This window comes from Callorhinus ursinus, unplaced genomic scaffold (genome assembly GCF_003265705.2).
Source record: "Callorhinus ursinus isolate GAN/ISIS: 27379988/994484 unplaced genomic scaffold, GSC_fseal_2.0 scaffold9, whole genome shotgun sequence".
Lineage (NCBI taxonomy): Eukaryota > Metazoa > Chordata > Mammalia > Carnivora > Otariidae > Callorhinus > Callorhinus ursinus.
The window spans coordinates 58,913,107-58,929,519 of NW_027397071.1; the positions used below are offsets into that span (position 1 = coordinate 58,913,107).

The 16,413-nt window shown below is 53.5% G+C and overlaps 1 protein-coding gene across 4 annotated transcripts in view; it reads left to right on the top strand.

The window, feature by feature from the left end:
- Window positions 1–16,413, top strand: part of GLIS1 (GLIS family zinc finger 1) — a 233,049-nt gene that overhangs the window by 153,283 nt on the left and 63,353 nt on the right. The gene's annotated exons all lie outside the window — the stretch shown is intronic.

Consider the following 16,413-nt stretch of genomic DNA (forward strand, 5'->3'; position numbering starts at 1 on the left):
GTCCTAGCCAACGTCGAGTTCTCCAGCATTTGCCTGCTGTCCCCAATGCTGGACCCTGCCTCGTGAAGTGTTCGGTCTGGGAGGGAGTGCACTTCTCTTCCTGCTCAAGGCCCAGGGCAGCATTTGTAGGGCCCAGAGGGGAGGCAGAAAGCTTTGGCAACTGGTAGCATAAACTCCCCCTTCCTGGAACCAGGTGGTCACCCTTGGGGCCCTATCTGCTTGTGGAGCTGTGGTCTGGGCATGCAACTGGACCAGCTTATTCAGCTCAAGGGGGCTGGGTCTTGAGGATGAGGAGGAGGTCACTTTATAGACAAGTGAGGGGTTGTGAACAGCCTCTGCAAAAGGAGAGGAACAGGAGGGAGCCCGTGGTTGGTGCGTTGGTGTTGTGGGGAGAGGCTGACCTGGGCAGGCTGGAGAATTTGACTTCATCATGTGTCTTGGGGTTGAGGGCATGGTGGAAGTAGCTCGTGGCTGGGCCAGTCCTGGGGATGCCTCTGTTTTGTCTGGGGTGTTGTGACACATGGCTTGCTGAAAGGCATGTCCCTGCCTGGAAGGAGATGACCGCAGACTTCCAGAAGACAGAGGGCCCCTTCTCTGAAACCCTGGAGCTGATAGCTGCTAAGCAGCAGTCCTTCACATCTCCTCTCCTGTGGGGGATCCTCCTGGTGTCGGCAAGGGGCTGGTGTGGAGGCCCAAGCCCTGGCACAGTGTGGTCAGTGGCCTTCGCCCACCAGGGCCTCCTGTGTGGAATTATAGCATGTGGGAGTGCCCATGTGGACTGCAGGGACTTTGGAGATAATCTAGCCTTCCCTGCCTGTTTTCTGGGAAACAGAGGCCTAGTGAGCAGGTCAGAGAGGCCCAGTTTACCCAGCGCAATGTGGGAATCTCTCTCTATGGTTCTTTCTCCTGGGCCTGCCAGGATCTCACTTGATTCAGCAAACTCAACAGAACACTGGCTTACACCTGGCTTGTGCCTGGCTCTGGGGACCCAGACCTGGACTTTCCAAGGTCTTCGCCTGCAGTCACCCATGGTCAGCAAGGGGTGGGAGACGGGTGTGGACAGGGTCTGCATGGAGTTTGTATAGGCCCAGGGACGGGAGGCCCAGAAGGGCTTCATGGAGGAGGTGATGTTCAAGCCATGTCTGTACGCACCCACGGTTGCATTTAATCTTTATAAAAGTCCTGTAAAACCAAGGGTTTACAGATGAAGCAACAAGGCTTCAGTGGAGTCCAGCCGATCTTCTACGTACTACTATGAGAATACCTTATCTTGCCTCTTGAGGGGTCGGTTTAGGCTTATGGTGATAATACTAGCAAGCAGCTTCTCAGTGTTGACTACATGCAGGAGCCATTCTTTTGGCAGGGGGAGGAGCAGAGGCAAAGGGAGAGAGAGAATCTTAAGCAGGTTCTATGCTCAGCATGGAGCCATACGTGGGGCTTGATCTCCCCACCCTCAGATCATGACCTGAGCCAAAATCAAGAGTTGGACGCTTAACCCGCTGAGCCTCCCAGGCGCCCCAGGAGCCATTCTAAGTGATAACTCCTTGCAGTCCTCGCAACAACTCTACGGGGTAGATACTATTAACCCCCATTTTACAGATGAGGAAACTGGGGCTCACACTGCATAATTTGCCCCAGTTCACACAGGTAGTTAGGGGCAAACAATAACCAACAACAGTAATAGAGGCTAATCATCGTCACAGTAACGATAGTAACAACAATAGCAGTAACTTGCCCATGGTTGCACAGCAGTAACCATTAGAGTGAAATCTGAACCCACATCTTCCTAAACTGTGATGCTTTTGTTTGTGTAGATGGTCCTATTACACTCATTGTTCTCTGGGGTCCTGGGCCCAGCCCTGCTGGGTGCCATCATCCAGAGTTGGGGCAGAGACCTCCTCTGAGCTCCTCCCTGCCCGCCATGGGAGCGCGCCCCCTTCCTGCATCGCTGGCGCAGTAGGTGACCCAGGGGAAGGGGCAGGCCCCAGCCTGCACCCAAATAAATAAAATCTCCCTTCCCTGTAAAATTATTAATTTCTCATGACAGGCCTCTGCTACCATGTGCTGTAATAGACAAAGGAATTTTGGATCCGGATCCTCTGGAGAACAGGAAATAGATGAGACACTTTGATTGAAGAGTAAATGGCCCACTAAAATAGCAGTTAATCCTTTTATTATCTTTCCAGCAGCCGTGTGCACAGTTCTTTCATGAGGTAAGCCTTCCCCGCCCCGTCCAACTGTAACACTCCGGGCCCGGCAGCTGGTTTACATTTAGCCTGCGGAGCCTCCGCTCACGCACCAGGCGGGCTGGGAGGCACGGCGAGGAGCCGGCTGCCCCCTGCCCAGGTTCTCCGCGCTCAGGGCAGCCCGGGATGGGATCGGGCCTCGGCTCACAGGGCCCCCGGGCTAGACCGCGCCGTCCGGCCCCCGCTCTGCCCTCGCCGCGGCCCGTCCACGCCGTCCAGAGGAAGCTCCCTAATCTCTCTGCAATATCCTGTTATGTTTCTTATGTTGTCCGAGTTGTCTTAGCCTTATTAAATGTGGGGTTTCATCTGCATTAGGGTAGCGAGGATGCGTCCAAGCCAAATACTGCCGCGACGCCTCCAAGACGTTAACTTTGAAAAGATTAATTTCTTGCTTTCTTAGGTTGGCTCTCCCAGACAGTTGGAATTCTGATTGTCTGAGACTGCAGAAATTAGCAGGCTGTGTAGTTTGCTTTTCTGTACATCAAGAAAAAGGCAGGGCGAAAAAGGAAAACCTTTCATAACCTTGGGTTTTAGAAAACAACAGTAATGATAGCAACAATCCCTGCCTTTGTGAAGAGCTTTCCCAGAGCTGTGAGTGCAGTATGGAAGGTGTGTGTAGACAGTGAAAAGCCCAGGCCTGGAGTCACTCCAACCCGGGTCCCCACCAGGGCCTGCCACGTAGCAGCTGTGTGACCTCAGGCAGGTGACCTAGCCTTTCTGAACTGTAGCACACTCGGTTGTAAAATGGGACTATAATAGTACTCGCCTTTTAAGGATTGTTGTCATTAGGGTTTGAAGAGATGACTTAGGGTGGTGCATCCCCCATCATGCTCTGTCATATCAACCAGTGGCTGAGGTGGGCAGGGCTGTCACCCATGCCGGTGACCTTGTCCGGTGTCTGCCAGCAATGGGGAGCACCTGCTCCGTGGCAGACAGTGTCTGCTCAGGGTGACTGGAGCTAGAAGGGGGAACTGGGACAGAGGCATAGGGAGGAGGCTCTGGTCCCTGCCCTCACAGGCCTGGGAGCCTCGAGGCCGGTCTTATATCCTGCCTGGGTTCCTCTGGTAGCTGCGTTTGCACTGATCACTGATCCCCATCCCTTATGCCCCTCTCCCCTGTTTGCCACTCTGTCCCCAGTGCCATTGGACCTGGGACCAGGGAAATACATCCCACTGAAAGCTGAGCATTATTGATTGGTCGTGATCAGCCAAGGAACTCAGAACACCAACCACCTGGCTGGGCCTTCCCAGCTCCCAGAGGGCCAGCCCGGGCCAAATCTACTCTCATCTCCTCTAATCCTGGGTCTTCTGGCTCTCTCTTTACCTCGGTCCCCCAACCCCTGAGAAATAAACAGCACTGGGTGCTGGGAAAGGTGGGAGAGGCAGAAGGAATTGCTCTTTGTTGAGACTCAGGGAGTCTAATACCCTGGCCCAGTGCTAGCCATGTCCCAGTCCATGGTCAAAACTCTGAGGCCCAGAGAGGCTAAATCAGATCCCAAGGTCACGCAGTCTGCCGAGTGGCAGGGCACAGCTACCCGTCAGATTTGCCCACCTGTTCTGCCAGGCTGTGAGTTGGAAGTCAGAGGAAAGCTTGACTGGGGCAGGGGTGGAGGGTGTCTGAGATCCTATCTTATGGCAAGTCCTCAGGGAGAAGAGAACAAATATATTCTGAGGTATGTGATGTACAACCATGAGTCATCATTCCCATATTTCAGAAGAAGCTGATGTTCACAGATGAAATGGTTTATTCTGGGTCGCCTGGCTCAGCTGCCTGGACCATTCCACAGGCCACACGGCCTTCCACCCACCTGCCTTTGCTCAGCCTCTTCCTTAGCAGAGTCGAGTCCTTGGTGCTTCTCAAACCACAGTGGGGTGGGGCAGGGGGGACCTGGGCATCTGCTCCTCCCCCACTCCACGTCCTGAGACTAGCCCTGCGGGTTAGTCATGTTTCTGGGCCAGCAGACACCCCTGACTCATGTCAACATCTCCAACTCATTCTTGGGAATTTTCCTAGTGCCCGAAATGTGTGAGCAGGTGGGGCTACCAGTCCATCTTCATCATGTACAGAGCAGAGACAGGGAAGACAGACCCTGAGAGGGTAGTGAGGGGCCCAGGATCCCACAGCAAATGGGGCAGCTTCAGTGGACAGGGAGATTCCAGAAGGGGCTGGTAACCCAAGGTTAGGAAAGGTTAGACTGTGGGAGAGTGACCTCAGACGAGGGCAGAGTCCTCCCCAGAAACACTTGCCTCACCTGAAGGACAGGCGCCCCTGCGCCCTGCGTGCTGGGCCTCATCCTGGATGCTGAGGGTTCTGAGACAATGATGAGGTGATGTGACTTCTGGCACCATAGGAAGGACACCAATTATCCTTGAATCTTATGCTGTTATTGCTGGATGAGGGAGGGAGGGGAGCCAGGAGCTGAGGATTTGAGGTCTGGCTGCATTACCTTGTCTAAGTCAGTCAAGGGGGCTAGAACATTATTGGGCCTTTTTCAGCCTATATAGAGCTTCCACACATGCACTCCTCAGAGTGGAGAAATAATTCCTGGAGACTGGAATCATTATCCCCATTTTACAGATGGAGAAATCTCATGCCCAAGTTCAGGCCTCAAGTGCATCACAGGGTCAGATTTGAACCCAGGTCTCAGCCCGACTCCAGAGATGATGTGCTAACCATGACCCTAAGCCACCTCCCAGGCAGAAAACCATCAGCCTGCTTACAATATCAAGAAAATATCCAGATTTGTGCCAGGCCCTGGTGGACCATGGGGTCATAGAAGGGAATCAAAGCCAGCTTTTGGCCTGGAGGAGCCCCGTTAAGCAGAGAAACCGATAGACGTGTGCATTTAGCAGTTTTCCCATGCTAGTCACCGATCACCTTGAGAGCCTGTTGCACGTCCCCTGCCCTGCTCATATGATGAGTCCTTTGTGCTGTTTTGGAAGAGAGGGCACTTGCAGGACGAGCAGTGAGACATTTCACCTTCTCTACAATAAGTAAGTCACCCAAAGATAATCTTCCTTTCTGGAGGCTGGGGTTTCCAGTGAGATAAAAAGCTATAAATTGGAGCATGTTTTCAAACCCCTGCCCTTGAAACTGCTGCTGTAAATGAGCAGAGAGGTCAAGCTGGTCCAGTCAGCTTAGGTGCCAAGTCCCCCCACTTTGGAAATGGGACCTGAGCCTCAACTCCTTGTTCTAAGGTGGGAAGGGTGTGGTAGGAAAACTTTTCTGGGCAAAGGCAGCATCTAAGTTAGCATACAGACACGCTCTTTTTAACAACCCTGACTGGGGTCCCTCTTGGGATCAGTCAGTTCTCGTGTCTGCTGATTATCAGATGAGGAAGCCGAAGCCCAAAGAGCGTGCATCAGTGGCTCAGGGTCACCCAGCAAGTTAAAGGTAGCCATGCGATGTCTGCTTTATTTCTCCCAGCCCTGAGGCTTCCTCTTGCTCCCAAACTCCGAGAGAGTCTGCACATTCCGGCTCCTTTCGCTCATTTGGGTCTTGGCTTTTGCTGGTCCCTCTGTCTGGAATGCCTTTCCCAGCCCAGCAAACTCCTAACCATCATTCACAACCCAGTCCAATGTCCCTTCCCCCACCCCACCCCCCTCCATGCCTCCTGCTCTCCCCACGCATGTTGCCCCTTATATAACAGTGTTTCCTGGTGTGGCCAAGTGTCTTGGGAACCACATGCCCTTTGATGTCTGGCCTGGCCTTGGAGGCAGAAGAGCTAGGCCTGCTCTCTGGTACAGAGGCCCTGCCCTAACGGCGATCTGACCTTCCCACTCCAAGGCTGCATGAGTTCCCTGTGAAGTCACAAGATTGGCAAGGGCCCTAACGATGGGCATGTCCACCCTCTAACCTGGTGCTTAAAAGTTTTTCTGCAGGAAGGCCTGAACTTGAAACCTGCCTTTGCTCCCTGTCAGCCTGTGACCGGGTGTGAATAACTTGACTTTTGTAGGGCCCCGTGTTCTTACCTGTGAAGTGGAGGCAACAGGACAGTCGGGAAGCTTCCATGACATGCCGTGTATGACGTGCTTATGCGGTGCCTGGTATATAGTAAATGCACAGCAAATGGCCCTGTTTGGGGCAGTTTGCATTAAGAAAAGAGCAAAGGGAGAGTCTGAAATGGATAGTAGTCGTGCAGTCATGAACATCCCCAGAGGAACAGAAAGGGCTGGTGTAAGTCCCAGCTTGGTTGTGGACTGGCTCTGTGACCTTGGACAGGTCCCCTCCCGGTGCTGAGCCTCAGTTTCCTGAGCTGGGAAATGGGAGAATGTCCAGCAGTCTGTGTTCGGTGAGGGCCCAACAGATGCCAGTGTCTTCTTCCCTCTTGAACCCAGGGCTCCAGCTCCACAGAGCTTGGCTTATACTGGGATGCCTTCCTCGCTCCTCTAGTTTTTAAAAAATCAGACTCAGGGGGCTTTATGAGGAGAGGCTTCCCAGAAGCTCCGGCCTTGTGACGAGATCAGAGGCCTGTACGGAGGGAGAAGGGGAGACCCCAGATGGAAATGACTTGCCCAGGGGAAGGGGAGAGGACCTGGAGACAGATGGAGTGGAGGTTCATTCCAGCTCCGCTGCTCACTCGCTCCACAACCTTGGGCAAGTCGCTTCACTCCCCAGTATCTTTGTTGCGTCTGTAAAATGACAGCTGTGATGCTTTCCCCAGAAGAGTCTCTGTGCAGGGTAGCAGGGCCATGCTCCACAACCACACAGTGCCCTGCAGGAGGAAGCAAGTTCAGCTCCCGACTCCCAGTCCAGTGTGCCTGCTCACTACCAGGCTCAGAGGACACGGTCACCATCACAGGCATGCTCCCATCCGCTTCCCCACCCCCACCCCTGCTTCATCTCCATCCCTGCCCACCTCTTCCTATCTTATTTAAATTCTGAGTCAGGAACCCATGAGCCAAGGGGGACGCCTAACCAGCCCTGAGACCTCAAACAAGTCACGTGGCCTCTGGGAGCCTCAGGTTCCTGTGTGTATAAAGGGGAGACAGTTGTGAGATTAAATGAGATCATGCACGTGGAGCACTTACCTCATGCCTGGCAAATACTTGGCGCTTGAAAACAGGAGCGCTTGTTTTGTTTTTGTTTTTTTTTTTTGAGTCATCAAACCCAAGGTCTAGCATGCTTAGGGGCACCAAACTTGAGGGTCCGGGAGGAACGCTGGCCAAGTTTTGTGAACTCAGCACCGCTTTATGGAATATGAAAAAAATTAAGGATAAAAAAAACACAGCTGTCTGAATTGAATTTAAAATAATAAAGGGGAAAAAAAGCTTTTTAATTTAATGTAAATGGAATTGAAATGATTCTCTTATTAGAATGAGAAAGTCAGATAAAATCAACAGTGACTCTAAGAAAGTGTCCAGACCTTGTTTTCTGAGAGGGGCATCCTGGAAACGGTAAACTTCATGATTAAGCATTAATAGGCTCTGTCTCCACCGGATGGCAGATGGGTTAGCTGAGCTGACTTTATGTGCCTCACTGGGACTGCTGCAGCAATAGAACTCAGCCTCCTGTCCTCATCTGTTTGGTGGGTGATGGTCACATGACCCCTATGGCCTCAGCCACCTTGGATGCTCCAAGACCCAGGATGCTCAGGAGTCCTTACCTGTGCCCCTCCCTTGGGAGAGAGCCCGGTGCTCATCCGAATTGCCTCTCTCCTCACCCCTGCCAACTTTTCAACAGCTCTGTTGACACCCGCACTGTGGCAGGTTTGATGCTAGAAGCATGAGGTGCAATGTCAAGTGAGGAATGGTCTGGTGGCAAGGGAATTAACACAGAAGAGGGAGAAGGCTTCCCCTAGGATGTCATGAGAGCTGGGCTTTGAAGGGTGAGTAGGAGCTTTCCAGGTGTAGATCTCAAGGAAAGGCTTTTCGGGGAAAGAGAACAAAGCGTGATGAAGTTTTGAGATGTGACCGTCTTGACCCTTGTGGGAAGCCTAAGTGTCTTCTAGTGCTTGGAGTGTTACCTCCATGGGGCCGGGAGCAGCAATGGTAGTTGGAATTGGACCTCAAAGGGCCTCCAAGTTCAGTATAAGGAGCTTGGACTCTACCCTGAGGGAAGTGCAAGGGGTGGTGGAAGGGTTCTGAGCAGGAGAGGGACACAGTGGGTGTTAACATGGAGAACACTGGGCATGTGGCGATATGTAGTCGTCGGAGGGGGAGTGACAGTGGGCAGATGAGGACACGGAGGCCCAGGGAGGAGGCTTCGTCCCCAGGTCCACCAGAGCAGCCCCCCAGCCAGGGCCTGGGCCAGCAGGGCTTGGCCGTCAGCCAGGGCCTGGACCCCAAGGGCCAGGCCAGCTCAGCCCAGCAAGTCACACTGGGGCACTGTGTCCACAAGGTTGGGTAACCGAGCTCAACCCCCGTTGGAAACGGCGTCCGGCACATTTACCAGTGGGAAACGGGAAAGGCATTTCCCATAATGTGGCTCTGTAAAGTTTGCACAACTGTTCTTTGTTTTCCGTCCATCCCCACAATAAATCTTCCTCCACTGCCAGGACGGGGCCTCCGTGGTCTGTAAGTGATTACGGCACCGACTGGTGCCTTGCTGCCTCCTCACGATGCATTCTTCTGACGTGGGGAGCGATGCAACGGGAGCCTGTCCCTGGGACTCTGTGGCTTTGCAAGTGGCCATTTCCAAATAGCGAGGAGGTGGCTGCCTGGAGGGGCGCAGCCCACGCCTGCCCTCCACATGCCCCCGGCCCCCTGGACAAGTCTGCAGCGCCAGGGGCACAAGCTTGAGAGGGCAGGCATGCGTGGCAGGACAGGGCTGTGCCTTTCTTGCAGATGGGACAGTGGGACTGGGGTCTCTGCAGGCCTGCATTTTGGGGGGCAACACCTGAAAGTCTCTGCTGGGCCTGGAGCAAGGCGAGCACCCAGTGAGTGTCTGTTCAACTGATGAACCATCCACAGCCTCTTCATTTTATCAGAGTGGAAAATAGGGTTTTGGAGCTGAATAAAACATTTGCACCTTCCCGGAGCCTGGGCGGGGCCCTGGGATGCAGGGTTTTGATGGGGGGTTCCTGTGCTGGGGAAACGCACAGGGCAGTGGCAGGACCCCTGTTTTATAGTGAGGTCACTGAGATCCAGAGCTTTTGCTAGCTGGCCAGGTGTCCCTTCTGGGACTCCACCTCATATCCTTGGCTCCCTGCTCCGTGATCTTCCCACTGCGCACGGTTGCCTTTGCACCCCCCATTTAACCGTGAGTCTCTGCTTCCCAGAATCTACTGAACCCAAGTTTTAGGAGTCATTTTGACCTACGGGGTCAAAAACCCTGACCAGGTTTAGTTGCTGCTGACTATGATAGCAATTAGGAGACAAGAGGGTTAGCTCCGGGAAGAAAAATGAGTCTGCTGGGCCTCAGATACTTCCTCAAGATCCCCCTCCCCTCACACGCCCTACTACCTGCCCCCATTCCTTCTCTCCAGGCATCCAGGACAAGAAGAGGTGGGTCACTGAGGCCATAAATCCGAATGCCTGTTTGTACTTCTGCTGTTTGCCTATGGGGAAACAGGCCCTTAGAGAGGATTTGGTTCATTGAAGATCACAGAACAAAGGAAGGAAAGCTCAGCTCCCTGGCCTCCCAGCCCGGGCCCTTCCCACTATACAGACGCACCACCAGTTGAGGACCTACTAGGTGCTAGGCCCCATGTTGAGGGCTTGGATACATTGTCTTCATCTGTACCGTCACTGCCTCCCCTGTCCTGAGAGAACACAGGCCTGTGTGGTGTCTGCACGAGGAAGAACCTTCCGGAAATCTCATCTGTTGCTGCTCCCAAGCCCTGCAGCACTCTTTGACAGATGGGGACCTGATGCCCCACGAGAGGTCGCCCAGTAGGGGATGGCATGTGGCTTGTGCAGCCTACATGTGTCAGTGTTGCCTTCCCTCCCGGCAGGGTCTGGTTCGGGAAGCCCTGCCCAGCAGCCTCCGGGGAGACTCTAACCTCACACCTCTACATGCAGTGGAAAAGCACAATGATGGGTCACTGCGGGCATTAGGCCCTGAGAAGCCTGGCTTGTGCAGAAGCCCAGAGGCATGCACTTCCCCTGTTTGCCTCTGCCCCTCACTTTCTTCATGCACACAAAGCCACCTGGCCTCAGGATCTCGATTTCTTCATCTGTGTGAGGAGGGCTGGACTTAGTTCAAAGCTCTTAGGACTCAGGGCCCTGATTTGGGCAGTACAGGGAGAGACAGCGTGGCCCAGGGGTTCAGAGCTCGGTTCCCTCCCCAGCTCTGCACTCAAACTGCCTTGTGGCTCTGGGAAAGTCCTGGACCCCTTTGGGCCCTCAGTTTCCTCACCTATAAAATGGAAGGTTCGGACTCCAGGATTCCTACGATCCTTTGAACTCAAGACTTTTAGACCCCCATCTTTATCTTTCTGCATTCCTGGCAGGGCCCCAGGGAGGAGGAAGGAGGTGGAGGACAAGGAGGGGGCAGGCGTGGGGCCCCCCATGAGCCCTTTGTTATCTCCTTCCATGTTCCTCTTTGTTGCTCTGCTCCAGTCACCTGGCTCTTGGCTGTTCTCCCAACGTGCCAAGTTCATTCCCACCTCAGGCTCTTTGCTTGGTTCTTCCCCTCTGCCCCACGTGCTCTTGCCCCAGCCCCCCTCCGTCCACGTGGGCCACTGCTCCCACGCCCTGCCACAGCTGTTCATGGGTTCAGTCTCCACCGGTTCTGTTTTTGTGACCGCGGGCCCACAGATGGAGCAAGAGAGCAGTTCTGTATTAATTGATGACCAAAATGCCTGACAGCCATGGAGGCAACAAGGGAAATGATTAAACTACCCGAAAGCAGCTACCTTAAAGTATGAGGCAGGAAGCAATGTGGTATTTGTTAGGAATGTGCTCTCCTCCAGATCCTGGATTAAGCCCTTTGTTCATGTTCTCTCGGTGAATTTTTGTTGTTGGCGTTACTGCCCCATTCTATGGATGAGCAGACCGAAGCTCAGAGAAGTTAAGTGTTGGGATACCAAACCCTGGCCTCCTCCCACTGCTCCAGGACGCCCCCTGTGTCCACACGATTTTCTGAAACTGTGAGCTGATTACTCCTTGTTTTCACTGAGCTCACCCCAGAGGACCCCTGACGAGGGAACTTCGTTACTGTGTCTTCTCAAAAGCAATCACATGGAATCTGGGCTTTTCATGGATTTGGAGCCAGTCTTTCCAGTTCACCTGTGCTGGATGGTGGGAAGGGGTTCCTCTATCAGGAATTAGCACCATGAGCCCAGTCCCCATGTCCCACTTTCCTGGCTTCTGTGTGCAAGAAGATAGCTGACCTCACAGCTTAGGGGAGACTTACAGCCGTCAGAGGAAAGGAGTGGTTTGGGAGCAGCTGCCTGGAGCTCCAGCCCTGAGAAAGGGTCAGTATGCTCATGACGGCACGCCCTGGGGCAGAAGAGAAAATGTGGGGAGGTCCTGTAGCCAGTAAGAGTTGGAGTGGCGACTTGAATCCAAGTAAGCCTGCAGGTATAACCGCTCCTTAGGAAGATCTAGACCCTGCCCTCAAGGTTCCTGGAATCCAGGTTCCGTGTCTAAGGTCTTGCCTGATCCCTTCTTTGTCATGACCTAGGCTGGGCAAGTTATTTCCTTATTCTGATCTCAGGTTCCTCATCCGTTTTGTGGGAATGATAATCCTGCCTTCTCTGGGTGGAATTGCTTATGGCTCCTCACCCCATGTCATTCTCATAAGAAATTCACGTCTCTGGGAACATTGCCCCATCTTCACAGTGAGGACCCTGGGGCCTGGACAGGCAGGGTGACCAGCAGAGGGTCACACGGTAGGCCCACCGTCATAGCCGGGGTCACACAGTGGGTCATACAGTGGGTCAGCAGCCCTGCCCAGGGTCCTACATCAATTGGGTCAGCAGCTATACCCAGGGTCACACAGTGGGTCAGCAGCCCTGCCCAGGGCCGCACAGTGGGTCAGCAGCCCTGCCCAGGGCGTGCTATTCCCCTGCCACACCTCTCCTTTGAGTTCTGTCGGCTGTTGTGCAGGGCTATGATGGTGTTTCTCAGGCCCGCTCTGCGGCACTGCCCCCACAGTGAGCCTAGCCCAAGGGCTGGAGGAAGACGAGGTGTGGTCCTGAGGCCTGAGGAACAGAGGGTCTGCCGCCTGCAGTCAACACCTCTGTCAGGAAGTTCTCGGCTCGTGCCTTCAAAGCGCCAGCCTTTAATTGTCTCCACATTGTGAACCCAGGAAGGTTTGTCCTGACAACTGGTTGGTGAAATCAGCCAGGAGATCCCCCTCCCACAGCCTTTCAAGAGCTGTCTGAGGTGGTTACCGAAGGGTATAAATTAGATTCACCTGGCAAGACCCCACTTCCCCCTGGAATATTCGTGAAAACGCTCCCATTGGGTCCTGTCAGAGAAGCACGTCTGAGGCCTGGGCCCCCAGGAAGCTGGGCGAGTGAGAAGTAGGAGCTTCCCGTACTCACTGGTGAGGTGGTGAAGTGAACAGGGCCTCATCATGGCATTTGCCGACCCCCATCTAGCTTCGGCTTCTTCCTCCATAAAAATACTAAAAATTAACATTTTATAACGGCATTGGCATAAAGTCACATTCGTATTATTTATGTATTAAAACATTTTTTTTGACCTAGAAGTTCCTTTTTTTCTTCCTATTTTAAATTAAAACATTTTCATGAGTCCCTGAAAATACTGTGGACTCCAGCCACCGTGCCTACATGCCTGGTGGATAAGTCAGCCCAGAAGCTGAGCCTGCAGAGGTTGCAAGTCCACCCCTTCCTTTCTCTGGGCTTGTTTCACCCTCTTTGAAGAGGGTTAGGTGCAGGAAACACCAGAAAAAAATCTGTTGTGATGTTCTAGTCTGTTCCTTCCTATACTGGTCCATTTTTTCTCCCTTATCCTTTTTTTTTTTTTCAAGATTTGATTTATTTATTTGACAGAGTGAGAGACAGTGAGAGAGGGAACACAGGCAGGGGGAGTGGGAGAGGGAGAAGCAGGCTTTCTGCTGAGCAGAGAGCCTGATGCTGGGCTCAATCCCAGGACCCTGGGATCATGACCTGAGCCGAAGGCAGCCGTTTAACCGACTGAGCCACCCAGGCACCCCTCCCCTTATCCTTGAGTTCTTGGCTTCCATTAAGGATTCATGGGGTGCCTGGGTGGCTCAGTTGGTTAAGCGACTGCCTTCGGCTCAGGTCATGATCCTGGAGTCCCGGGATCGAGTCCCGCATCGGGCTCCCTGCTCAGCAGGGGGTCTGCTTCTCCCTCTGACCTTCCTCTCTCTCATGCTCTCTACCATTCTCTCTCTCTCTCTCAATAAATAAAATATTTTTTAAAAAAAGGATTCATGGACATTCACAAAAAAAGATCTATATATAGTTGAACTGATGTAGATGAGAGAAAAGGACATAAATGCACAAAAAACCTAAGCCTGTTTAGTTATTATGATTGAACCTGTGTTTTCTTGGAGCTTCCTGGAAGCCACGGCAAAGAAGGCGGCTTGTTGAATTGCAAGTTCTGGGCTGTCTGGGAAAGGAAGAAGAGCAACCAGCTTGTGTGTTGGGGCCAGTTTTGTCTGGATCTCAAACTCTTATGAGGCCATGGTGAGAGTCCCCCAAGCTGATGGCTGGAGGAAGGCAGTTGAATTGATTGTTGATAATACAGAATCACTGAACGAAACAGTAGACCTTATTCTCACCGATAATTTTGCTAATGTTCTTTGAGAAAAGCCAGGGGCAAGTAAAGACTGGCAGTGAAGGTACCTTACCTGTGTCCTCTAGGCTATATGCTGTGCTCTTAGTCTGTCCACCCCCTTTCACAGATGAAGAAACCGAGGCTTAGAGAAGCTAAGTAACTTGACTCTGATCTTCCAGTGGGACCTGACTTCTATGGCAAATGGCCATTCTCTGCAGACTTCACACTTCAGTTTACTACTTGGGGCACATTCGGGCCCTTCTTCAGGGAGCTCGTAACCTAGGGGACTCTATGGATCTTAAAAAGAAGAGGGCAAGGCTGTGTGCTGCGTGCTCTGAGGGAGCCGAGTCCTAGGAGAAGGAGCAGCTCTCAGCCTGGGCATCAGGGAGGGGGAGTCAGCATAGCATCATGGAGGAGGTGAGACAGGGCACCCCAGGAGGCAGTACTAGCCCGGGCCTGGAGGGGAGATGTGACACCTTGGTCAAAGCTGTGGCAGAGTGGAGAGAGGCAGCTGCCTGCCGGGTTTCTGACTTACAAGCAGAAGAAACCAGCTCTGGCTATAATGAGCCCTGTGTCCCCCTCTGTCCCCCACCCCCTAGAATTTATTGGCAGGCCCTTGTGCCCACAGACCCATGTAAGGAAAGAGGAGCAGATTTTGAGGACAGGCGGGATCTCACTTTTCCCAGGGGTCTGGAAACAGGGAGCCTACACCTGCTTCTCTAAGAGACAACAGAAAGTCCAGACACCTCTGTGCTCTCACTCCAGGGCGAAAGCTGTGGCAGGGCATCCCACTGGCCAGGCCCGTCTCTGGTCTCCCTCAGGCTGACAGGGTGTTGCTTCCTCCTTTGTGGAAGGCATGAAGGTCCTCCCTATTCACACCATCACTTCCCACACCGAGGGATTCTTCCGTCTGGGGGAAACTGGGCAGCCAGTCAAACCAGCACATCTGTCAGCTACAGAAAGGATTGGAGCCGAGAGATACCCAGGAGGGACCATGGACAGAAGGGGATGGGGAGGCCGTTAAATGAGGGATTGGCACTCCACTCTGGCCTGGGTTCATTGAGGGGACGCTGGTACAGCCTTGGCAGCGCAGGGGTGGAAGGTGTGAGCTGGTTTGGGGCATGCTGAGTAGGGAGGTGCTGGCCAGAGGACCGCTGGGTTGGGGGGATATGCAAGGAAATGGGGTGTCATCAGCCTGGAGGTGGACCTGGTCAGTGATAGGGAAGAGAGCCTTTATAGGATGGGGGAGGCAAAGGCCAGGGGGAGAGAAGTAAGGGGTTTGGACGGCTAGGTAGAGCAGACTGGTGGGTAGAGTAGGCTGAAGAGTTGAGTGATGAGTTTGGTTTCAAGGGAGAGAACCTTGGACTTGTTGGAATTTGGATAAGACAGGATGGAGGAGAACAAGGAAGTTTGGGAGAGGCTGAGATGGCCGGTGGAGGAAAACTGCCTGCACGGTGGGCTGGGTGACTTGGGTAGGGGAGGGCATGGTGCAGGGTGTGTACGTGAGTGTTGTGGTCATTTGCCCTCTCTGCAGCTGGATCGATGCAGGCAGAGCTGATCTGTGGATTTGCCCCAAGAGTGCGGTTGTACTGGGCAATGGCTGAGAACCTGGGGAAGACAGTAAGAGGCATCCGAGCTGGGCAGGGAGGGAAGTGAAGGCCCAGGAAACCCAGTGGATGGGAAGCCAGTGCAGACAGGAGGCCAGTGGGCGAACTAGCTGAAAGGAAAGGTAGGTGTGGTCACTGTGCTCGGGCATTTTACATGTGTTGTCTTGAACTGGGAGATGGGTTATCATCTCTCTTTTGTGGATAAGGAACCTGAGGCACAAAGAGGTTAGGTAACTTACCTGTGGTCACGCAAGTAGTGCTGGAACGAAGTTTGTCCCTGCAGTCTGACCTCCTCCTGCTGAGTGCGGAACGGGGAGGTGCCCAGGGAGCACTTCTCTGGAAGCCAGGGAGGAAAAGGGGTGGGTTTTCAGAAGGTGGGAAAGGAACACTGAACATCTGAAATGAAGAAGCAGAGAAAGCTGGGCTCCCCCACTGGAAGCGCTTGGTGGAGTCATGGGGGACAGTGAGGGCAGTGTGGGGTGATGGTGATTTGGGTCATCCTTGCCTAGTTGACTGGCTGGATCACATAGTAGGGGATGGTTTGGGGTGTTCGCTCACCTGGGCCCTCTCAGACTCTCGAATCTGTCCCCCACTGACCAGGCTTTCCCATTCTCCAGGAAGAGATAGCAGGCCGGAGGGCTGGGTACCTCTGCATTCTGCCGGGATAAGGGGAGGGCCCTCACTAGGTCCTCTGTGCATCAGCTCCTGCACCGTCCCTAGTGCCCTGGGCTGGTGCACGGGCTAGCTCAGAGCAACTTCTGTGTGTGTGCGGCCACATCTGTGTGGGTCCATTCAGTTCCATGTGCCTGCTCTGGGCCTGCTTTGTGCAGAATGTTGGCCACACAGCAAGGAGTCCTGCCCTGGAGATGCTCATGGTCTAGAGGGGGGACAGACAGGGACCCAAGT